This window comes from Eriocheir sinensis, chromosome 23 (genome assembly GCF_024679095.1).
Source record: "Eriocheir sinensis breed Jianghai 21 chromosome 23, ASM2467909v1, whole genome shotgun sequence".
NCBI classification, from domain to species: domain Eukaryota; kingdom Metazoa; phylum Arthropoda; class Malacostraca; order Decapoda; family Varunidae; genus Eriocheir; species Eriocheir sinensis.
In genome coordinates, this window is record NC_066531.1 from 16,728,318 (window position 1) to 16,738,633 (window position 10,316).

Genomic DNA, 10,316 nt, shown 5'->3' on the forward strand with positions numbered 1-10,316 from the left:
CTATCCTTAACTCGAAATCTTAACTGGAAACTTCTCATATCTTCTCTCACTAAATCAGCTTCCTCGAGGTTGTGCGTTCTGTATCGTCTCCTCCAGTTCTTCTGCCCCGCACCGCTGCTATCCATATACAAGGGCCTTGTCCGCCCTCGTATGGAGTATGCATCGCACGTGTGGGGGGCTCCACCCACACAGCTCTTCTCTATCTTTCGGCCACTCCTCTGTTGGAAAAAAAAAATTAGGTCGCTGATTATGTAGCTGTATGTGTGTGTGCATGTGTAATGGCAAGTTGCCAGAACACGATAACGAAGACCTCAGACTCGTGTGCTGCGACTATAGTATACGTTTAGGAATGCTTGGTCTGGGTCTTGGGGTCTTGATGATGTACAGACATGTGTATATATATAATAAATGGGTGCCTACTTCCCCTCAGAATCATGTTAATCTTTGTTTGTTTCTCAAGTTAATTTAAGTGATTACTCATCCTAATTTTAAATGTGTTTGCTGTTCCTAATGTATAATGCGTCTGCTGTTCCTAATTTATAATGCATCTGCTGTTCCTAATTTTAAAAGCGTCTGCTGTTTCTAATTTTAAAAGCGTCTGCTGTAGCCCTACGTGGCGGAATGCAGAGGAAGTTAACTTATTTAATCTGAAATTCAAGTGAAATGATCAGCAATTTAAGTAAAGTAACAGAGTAGTGAAGTATATGTGGCAGTGAGCATGTGGAAGGATGAGATGGAACGAGAGAACAAAGATTAACGAAAAGAATAAAAACTCTCGCTCCCATCCCTCCCTCCTCCATACTTCCTTCCTCGAACCGAGTCGTCCGTCACTGGAACAGCCTCCCCGCAGAAATAGTCAGTGCGGAAACGATCAACTCCATTTCCACTGACAGTAACTTTACTGCGTCGGGAGTGAACTGAACGTATCCAAGGTCACTTAATGTTCTTAGTTCTGTTATTTTCTTCTTATATTATGAGATATCATCATTATCATCATCATCATTTCGTTTAACGTCCGTTTTCACTCTTCCTGAGCGGTTGGACGCTTTATGGGTCTCCTCTATTCTGCTTTGTCTTCTGCCTGATGCTCATCCAATCCCATCACTGCCAAGTCTTCCTGTATACACCTTCTCCACGTTTTCCTAGGTCTACCAACTGGTCTCCTTCCTTTTACTTTCAATCTCCAATCTCTCCAAAACTCCCAGCACTGTATCCTCCCCTGCTTTTCACATGTCCGAACTATAGGAGTCTCCCTTCTGAGCACTGTTTCCAGGTTCTCTACTCCACATCTGTTAGCCACATCTAGCTGCACTAGATACCCTGTCTTGCTAATCTCTCCACAACTCCCAGCACTGTATCCTCCCCTGCTCCCTTCACATGTCCAAACCATCGGAGTATTTTCCTTCTGAGCACTGTTTCCAGGTCCTCTACTCCACATCTGTTAGTTACATCTGCACTGGGCACCCTGTCTTGCCAATCTCTCCAAACCTCCCAGCACTGTATCCTCCCCTGCGCTCTTCACATGTCCAAACCATCGGAGTCTTTCCGATCGGAAGGAGTTTCTTTTCAAACCGAGTCATCCGTCACTGGAACAATCTTCCTTCAGAATTAGTAAATGCGAATACTATCAACTCCTTCAAATATAAAATCGACCGTTCATTCGCTGCGTCGGGAGTAAACTGAATATTGAGGTGCTTTCATCTGCTCCTCAATATCGAGGTGCTTTCATCTGCTCCTCAATGTCGAGGTGCTTTCATCTGCTCCCCAGGCCCCAAGTGGCTGTCGAGCAGATTAAATCACCAAAGCCGGCAAGCTCGTAATGAGCCAATAGGCTTTATGTTGCCTGCATTTCCATGTTTCCATGTTTCTGAGGTGGTGGCGGAGTGGTTAGCGTGCCGGCCCCGCATTCGCAGGGTTGAAGATGATGAGGGTTCGAATCCGCCCCTAACCACCTGGGATTCTTCAGTCACCGCCGAGGGGCCTAAGACTACCCACATGATGTCCTGAAGACTATCCACCAACCCGGACTCTAGAAGAAGCTATGCAAGTGAAATCAAGAATGATCTCCGGGGGGCAGCATGAGCCAATAATAATTGTGCCACTATAAACAATTGTTTGCGCCATAACGGGCTCGGCCCCACCATCAGGCCCCTAATAAACAAAAGCCTACCGGCGCTTTAGGTCACATGTAAAAAAGGAAAAAATAAACTGTTTCCAGGTCCTCTACTCCACATCTGAAAGCTACATCTGCACCGGACACCCTATCTTACCATTCTCTCCACAACTCCCAGCACTGTGTCCTCCCCTGCTCTCTTTACATGTCCAAACCATCGGAGTCTTTTCCCTTCTGAGCACTGTTTCCATGCAGGTCCTTTACTCCACATCTGTTAGCTACATCTGCACTGGATCGACACCCTTCTATTATGAGATATGGAACAAAGAATAAAGAAGATAATAAATTGCTCTCCCGCCCCCTCCCTCCCTCCCTCCCTCCTTCCTCGAATTGAGTCGTCCGCAACTGTAACAGCCTTCCTGCAAGAGTGGTTAGCGCATACTGTGTGATTTTCAATTAATACAAGAAACATGTGTGCAATATTCATGCAGTGGAGGAAATGATAAGACTCGTAATATGATAATAGAAAACAGTAAAGGAAGGAACATTAATTTAGTGCATGAAACCAATTATAATCATTTTCCACAGCTATAGGTTGTTTTTTTCTTCTTCTTGTTTTAATAGTTTTCTTCTTCTTCTATATGAGAGAGAGAGATAATAATGATGATGATAACAATAATAATAATAATAATAATAATAATAATAATAATAATAATAATAATAATAATAAATATAATAATAATAATTACAGTAACAGTAACATGAGAAGTGTGATAAAGGAGAAGAGAGGAAGAAGAGAAAAGAAAAAAGGAGAAAGGAGAGAACTGCAGAAGAATAAAGAAGAGGAAAGAAGGAATAGAGGAAACAGAAGGAAGGGAGATAGAAATAATGGAGATATATAACAATAGAGCGGGTCAAAGTGGGACGGTGGGGGGGGGGGGGCGGTACTCGGCTCACCTCAAAACAAAACAACGTGACTGAGAAAGTGTAAGGGAGGAGAGGGAGAGAATGTAAGGGAGGAGGGAGGTGGGAACTGGGAAGGGAGGAGAGGAGGAAAAGAAAGGAGAGGGAGAGAAAGAGTAAGGGAGGAGAGAAAATGGAAGAGAAGAGAAGGGAGGGGAGAGAGGGAGAAAGAAGGGGATGGAGTGAAAGGGAGGAGAGAGAGAATAAGGAAGGAAAGGAGGGGATGAAGGGAGGTAAGGAGTAAGAGAGGTGATAAGAGGGAGAGAGGGCTGTAAGTAAAGGAAGGTGAGGGAGAGAAAAAATAAGGGAGGAAAGGAGGGGATGGAGGGAGGTAAGGAGTAAGGGAGGTGATAAGAGGGAGAGAGGGGTGTAAGTAAAGGAAGGTGAGAGAGAGAATAAATAAGAGAGGAAAGGAGGGGATGGAGGAAAAGGAAGGAGGTGAGGGAAATGAGTAAGGCGAGGTTCCCACTATTCCGTTTTGACGGATCCGTCGAAGTTAATAATGACCTCAAAATGACGTCAGCGAAATAGCGGACGCTCGGCACGGATGATCCACTCCGTCAGTCCATCGTCCATCATTTGTTGACAAACATATGGACAGCATTAACCACAACGACCTCTTGTATAGTAGCTAAGTACTTATATTTCATATTCATGATATGTAGGATAATAGTTTTCATTCTGTGGAGCACCATCTCTCCTCCTCTAAAGTGGAGCACATCTTGACCCACTCTCCCTTCTCTGAAATCTCCATCTTGGGAGATTTCAATGTTCACCACCAGCTTTGTCTTTCATCCTCTTTCACTGACCAGCCTGGTGAACAAGCCTACAAATTTGCCCTCCTCAACGACCTAAAGCAGTTGGTTCAGCACCCTACACGTGTAGCCGGTAGCGAGTGTTATACGTGCTAATTGGTTCATGGATAGAGAAAGTCAATATCCGTCAGGCTTTTTTATTGACATAAAAATCGTACAGGTGATAAGAACAAACAAAATAAATAGAAAAGGTGTTTGTGTGTGTATGCGTGTGTATGGTGTGGATGACATATAAATGTTTGTGTGTGTAGTAAACAATATGTATGAGTTAACAATAGGAGGACGAGGACAGACAGTGGAAGATAAACGAGTAACAAGAGAGACAAACTGAGACAGGCTGGATTTGGTAGGAGGACACCTGCCGAACGGGCGCAAGCCACTCCCGGTGAGTTATATATGGGAGGTGAGAAGGGAGCTGAAGCCCTCCAAAAACCCTTCCCATGTCCTCACTAACCGTTTCCCTATTGTCTCACCAACACCAGCGAGTAGTTCAGCATGCTCTCTAAATACATCTCCTCTCTCTATCCACACCACATTACATTCACACAACATATCCACCTTTTCCCAAAATTCAAATTTCAAAATGGCGCACCTCCACCTTGCCTCCGAGTCCCCGCCTGTGGGGGGGACCACAAATTCCCCCAGGCAGGACTCCCCTTCTGGCTGCCGACCCGAGAGGTGTCTTGATAACTCCTCAAACCTCTTTCTTCTCATTTTCTGCAACATTCGCGGTCTTCCTTCTAATTTTCATACAGAGGAACACCATCTCTCTTCCTCTAAACCTCACCTTCTCTTCCTCACCGAAACACAGGTTTCTGAGGCTACTGACAGCAATCTCTACTATGTTCCCTCCTGCTATCTCTATCCTTAATTTAAATCCAAAGTTGGATGTTGCGCCTACGTGAGCAACGACATCACTTGCTGTCGTGCCCACAACCTTGATTCTTCAGAATTTTCCACCATCTGGCTAAGACTTCATTGTCATTCTATTATAAAATACATCTGTGCTGTTTATCTCTCACCTAACTCTACCAACTATGTAAAATTTTTTGACTATTTGAATTCTAAAGTGGAGCACATCTTGACCCACTCTCCCTTCGCTGAAATCTCCATCCTAGGATATTTCAATGTTCACCTCCAGCTTTGGCTTTCATATTCTTTCACTGACCATCCTGGTGAACAAGCCTACAACTTTGCTATCCTCAACGACCTAGAGCAGTTGGATCAGCACCCTACACGTATTGCCGACCGTCTTGGAGATCGGCCCAACATTATAGACCTCTTCCTTACCTCAAACCCTTCTGCTTATTCTGTCAAACTGTTCTCTCCGTTGGGCTCCTCCGATCACAATCTTATTTCTGCATCCTGTCCTATCGCTCCTGTACACCCTCTGGACCCACCGAAGAGGCGATGCTTCTGGCATTTTGCTTCAGCTCGGTAGGACGACCTGAGGATGTACTTTTCCGATTTCCCGTGGAATGATTATTGCTTCCAGGATAGAGACCCCTCTGTGTGTGCTCAGCGCATCACAGAGGTGATTGTCTCCGGAATGGAGGCATACATTCCTCGTTCTTTCTCTACTCCTCACGCTAAAAAGCCTTGGTTTAATCACGCTTGTTCTCGTGCTGTCAATGATAGAGAGGTAGCTCACAAAAGGTACCAGAGCCTTCAAACTAATGCTAATTATGAATTTTACATTTCTGCCCGAAATCGTGCCAAATCTATTCTCCGACTAACCAAAAATTCTTTCATTAATAGAAAATGTCAAAACCTTGCTTTCTCTAACTCTTCCCGTGACTTCTGGCATCTAGCCAAAAACATCTCCTCCAACTTCACTTCTTCATCTTTCCCTCCACTCCTCAGTCCTGCCGGCAACACTGCCGTCTCATCTATCTCTAAGGCTGAAGTCTTCTCTCAAACTTTTTCTAAAAACTCCACTCTGGACGATTCTGGGCATATTCCTCCTACTCATCCCCCCTCTGACTCCTTTATGCCTGTTATAAAGATTCTTCAAAATTATGTTTTATATGCCCTCTCTGGCCTCAATCCTCAGAAGGCTTATGGACCTGATGGAGTGCCTCCTATTGTCCTTAAAAACTCTGCCTCCGTGCTGTCACCCTGCCTGGTCAAACTCTTTCGCCTCTGCCTGTCAACATCTACCTTTCTTTCTTGCTGGAAGTATGCCTTCATACAGCCTGTGCCTAAGAAGGGTGACCGTTCCAATCCCTCAAACTACTGTCCTATACCTTTGCTTTTTTGTCTATCTAAAGCTTTTGAATCAATCCTTAACCGGAAGATTCAAAAGCACCTTTCCACTTCTGACCTTCTATCTGATCGCCAGTATGGGTTCCGCAAGGGGCGTTCTACTGGTGATCTCCTAGCCTTCTTAACTGACTCTTGGTCATCCTCTCTTAGCCGTTTCGGTGAAACTTTTGCTATTGCGCTGAACATATCAAAAACTTTGCTTTCTAAACTACCCTCCTACGGTTTCTATCCTTCTCTCTGTACCTTTATCTCCAGTTTCCTTTCTGACCGATCTATTAACAGTGGTGTCCCACAGGGTTCTGTCATATCTCCCACTCTTTTTCTGTTGTTCATTGATGATCTTCTTTCCAAGACGAACTGTCCTATCCATTCCTACGCCGATGATTCCACTCTGCATTACTCAACTTCTTTTAATAGAAGACCCACCCTTCAGGAACTTAACGACTCAAGGCTGGAGGCTGCAGAACGCTTGGCCTCAGACCTTACTATTATTTCCGATTGGGGCAAGAAGAACCTGGTGTCCTTCAACGCCTCAAAAACACACTTTATGCACCTTTCCACTCGACACAATCTTTCAAACAACTATCCCCTATTCTTTGACAACACCCAGCTATCACATTCCTCAACACTAAACATCCTCGGTCTATCCTTAACTCAAAATCTCAACTGAAAACTTCATATCTCATCTCTTACTAAATCAGCTTCCTCGAGGCTGGGCGTTCTGTAACGTCTCCGCCTTGTCCGCCCTCGTATGGAGTATGCATCTCATGTGTGGGTGGGCTTCAGTCACACAGCTCTTCTGGACAGAGTGGAGGCTAAGGCTCTTCGTCTCATCAGCTCTCCTCCTCATACTGATAGTCTACTACCTCTTAAATTCCGCCGCAATGTTGCCTCTCTTTCTATCTTCTATCGATATTTCCACGCCGACTGCTCTTCTGAATTTGCTAACTGCATGCCTCCCCCCCTCCCGCGGCCTCGCTGCACTCGACTTTCTACTCATGCTCATCCCTATACTGTCCAAACCCCTTATGTAAGAGTTAACCAGCATCTTCACTCTTTCACCCCTCACGCTGGTAAACTCTGGAACAATCTTCCTTCATCTGTATTTCCTCCTGCCTACGACTTGAACTCTTTCAAGAGGAGGGTATCAGGACACCTCTCCTCCCGTATTTGATCTTCCTTTCGGCCACCTCTTTTGTTTCTTTTTTAGGAGCAGCGAGTAGCGGGCTTTTTTTTTATTATTGTTTTCTTTTTTTGTGTGCCCTTGAGCTGCCTCCTTTGTTGTAAAAAAAAAAAAAAGTATACACACACAAGTATACCAATACACACACACACACATGTAGCAAGGCAATACACCATTATTAGGTGCGAGCGAAGAGCAAGGTCAGGTCAGGTCCCTTCACTTGTTGCGGTGTGAATGTGACTGGAGGGGTTGCCTGCTCGGTCAACTTTTTTTTATACCCTGTGCTACGTCACTTGGTCAGAGGGAGGAGCCTCGGGAGGATGCGCGGAATGGGACGAGTTTTGAGCCGACCGTGAGTTGACCTCCCTTTCTATAGATCTTGACCCCAGGTACCTATTTATCGACTATCCGGAAAGGAAGGATGAACAGCTGGGTGGGCTGCACGCCGACTGCCCAGGCCAGAATTCGAACCCAGGCCCGCAGATTCGTAATCAGGGACGCTAACCACTGAATCGTGGAGGCGAATAAAAAGAATGCAAAACAAAACAAAAATAAAATGATAGCGGAATAAAGTCCCTTCAGTGGTTTCTGTTAACTGAGGATTGTGAGGGTAGGTAGTTAGCGTACTTTACAGTTATTAAACACATCAGTAGCGAATACTATTGTCTTGAAACAGTGGAATGGAGCTGAGGGTGCTTGTATCGTCTGCGGGGATCAGCTGTTATGCAAAGGCACTTAAGTCAACGTCCTGCCTCCTTTCCGCTGGCTGCCTGCCCCGAGACCCCTTTGTCACCGTTATGAACCTACCTGTGCCCGGCGTTTCAGTTTTTCCAGCTGATGTCAAATATGGATATGAACATGTCAAGGTCAGACCCTACGTTCCGAACCCTCTGCGCTGTTTCAAATGCCAACATTTTGGGCACCATGGCAACACTTGTCGGGCTTTTAGCAGGTACTGCAGTAAGTGTGCGGCGGAGGGCCACGATACTGAGTCATGCATGTCACTGGTTCAGAAGTGCCGAAACTGTGAGGATGCTCACCCCTCCCTCTCACGGGACTGCCCCGTGTGGAAACAGGAGAAAGAGGTCTGCACCGTCACGCCAAATAAGGGAATCACTTACTTTGAGGCGAGGAAGCTGGTGAAGGAGAAACAGGCTGAACTTGTTACTCCCGCCCTAAGCACTTCCTGCGCCGCAATGGTGAACCCGAAACCGGGGACAGCTACGATTGCAGTACAGACTGACCCCTTGCCTGTCACGCCTAGTGCTCAACTTGCCTCACCTGTTTCTCAAAGCTCTGCTTCTACCACTACATCCTCTACATCTACTACTTCTACTACTTATGTTGCTATTGCTGGTAATAACACTACTCTCGCTACTCCTACTCCACCCAGCTTTTCTACTGCTGTTATTAACCCGCCCCGTGAAGAAACCTGACAAGGATGCATTGAACCTAACGGCCGTACCATTAGGCAGCCTCTAAACCTTCCTCTTCCTCTTCCCTTAAACAATGCCCCCTTTCTGCCGGATACTATCACGTGATATCGGCCCCTCCCTTCGCTAGAGCTTCTTCCGAGTTGGGTTGGTAGTTTCTGTAAGCATCTCTACACGGAAATATTGATATTTGAAGCATTTTACATATATTAGTGTAATCATATATGTTGTTCAATGTATAATTACGAATAAAATGGTTGAATGAAAGGCAAATATAGGTATAATTGGGTAAATAGCGTGAGTGATAGGGTTGGCATCCCTGCCCGGCCCGTGTTTCCACCTCTCCACGCACTCGGCCAGGGAGTCCACACGTGCCTGCCGCTATCACTCCTCTGCCCCTCGCTACCATCCCGTCAAGCCAGGAGCCGTTAGAAAAGTGATCGAGCCCCATCGGAGCTGTAGCAAAAGACTACCTGCTTAAGTTAATCAAGGAGGCTGTTGACCCGGCAAGGGTTAAATATCATGATACAACCCTAAAGTCTTAAACAACATTTTAAATAATTTATTTAAAAAACTTTTGCTGACTCATATTAGATCAAATACATTTTATTATAATTCCTGGATCCTTAACTACTATATTAATGAACGAAATGCAGAATTGACGCATAAAATATGCGAAGGGGCTGACGAAGATGTGCCTATCTCGAAATAATTTCGCCCTTCAACACCTTCCATTCCGCTCCGGAGGAAACCCTTTGAGTTTTATGGAATGAGAAAATGGCCGAAAAGGTTCTACAGTCGAAGAGGTTGCCTTATGGTACGGCCGTAACCTCCCTCCCTAAGTGTTCTCTCGGCAACGCCACCCTCGTCGCGGGAGGGCGGCCGTGCACACTCCCTCGACGGATTCGAGGGAGTCATTGGAGATCTCCTCTGCCAAGCACCGGGAGAGGTCCCCCGGTAACTCTTCTGCCGATGACTCGTCGGCCAAGAAGAAAAATAAATATAAGAACAACGGCCGCCCCCGTAACTCTTAAACCATCATGTTCAATATTATTCAGTGGAATTGTATAAGTCTTGGTAATAAAGAACACTTTTTATCGTTGTTGATAAACTCACACCGGCCGTTAGTCGTTTGTCTATAGGAGACGAGGCTTGAGGATCAGCCAGATTATCCTGCCCTAAAACTCTACCACTCGTACAGAAAATACGCAGGTCACGGCGTAGCCGTCTACACTCACAAAACACTTGCACATACGAAAGTGACTCTGAATACAACTCTTGAAGCTGTCGCGTGCAGAGTTAAATTCAACGGCACTTACATGTAAATTCCCTCCCTCTATATTCCATCCCGCGTTCCCTTTGGTGATGACACAATGCTATCACTTTATTCTCAGCTCCCTGGGAATAAAGTGGTGCTGGGTGACTTCAGTACCTATCATCATCACTGGGGGTAGCATGAGGTGCGATGCTCGTGGGGAGCAAATAACAAACCTTTAGATGCAGACAAACCTCTGTCTTCTGAACGGCGGTAGTGCGACTCGCGT